This window comes from Magnolia sinica, chromosome 15 (genome assembly GCF_029962835.1).
Source record: "Magnolia sinica isolate HGM2019 chromosome 15, MsV1, whole genome shotgun sequence".
In the NCBI taxonomy this organism is placed as follows: domain Eukaryota; kingdom Viridiplantae; phylum Streptophyta; class Magnoliopsida; order Magnoliales; family Magnoliaceae; genus Magnolia; species Magnolia sinica.
The window spans coordinates 66530486-66531353 of record NC_080587.1 but is presented as its reverse complement, the minus strand read 5'-3'; positions in this window follow the sequence as shown (position 1 = coordinate 66531353).

The window sequence follows — 868 nt, the reverse complement described above, 5'->3', positions numbered from 1 at the left end:
AAACTGGAAATACCGGTAATCCACAAATCGTACAATATCGGAATACTAGCAAGATCATAAATTATTTAAATAAGCGGAAATACTGACAAGAGCAGGAATTATCAGAGTAAACAGAAATACTCACAAGATCATAAATCATACGATAACAGAGTAAGCGGAAATACGAACAAGTCCATGAGCCAATCAATATCAGAATACACAGTATATAATAGCTATGCAAACGAGGAGTCATAAAGAGCTAAATATCAAATGCCGAGAATGCAATGGAGTATATAATTCCTTATGTGTTCACAAATATGTCAGCCATATCTAGACCATATAAATGCAGAAGCACAGTAACCCAAAATGTCGTATGCCGCGGATGTAATGCAATATGTGGTGCGAATGGAATGAACATGCTGGAGTATGAAGTCGGGATGGTAGTACGTAGTATCGCAGGCTATGGGGTCCATCACAAGGGACTTCTATCCAAACCAGTCCCATACCTAAATTTGGATAGTCAGACTCAATGTGGTAAACTCCTGATCTCAGGTTAGTCGCGCGCCCCAACCGAAATCATGGCCATTGCGGAGGCACACGTAACAACTAGTTGCGTACCACCAACCCGAGTAGATAGTGAATGAATGAATGCATGAATGAGTATGCAACTCCTGCTCACTAGATCCACATATCAGTACAGTTCATCTCTGGGATCATCACCGGGGTTTAGTACACTCCAAATGACACTGTCGCTCTCCCAGCCGCACAGTCCAAGTGAGCGTAAGAAACCTCACTATCCGCCTGACCAATAGTCTGCCAATACCTATCCGGCATGTCGATAGCGGACCCATTCACGAGCTGGTCAAACTCAGCCTAGTATTGCCCCCTA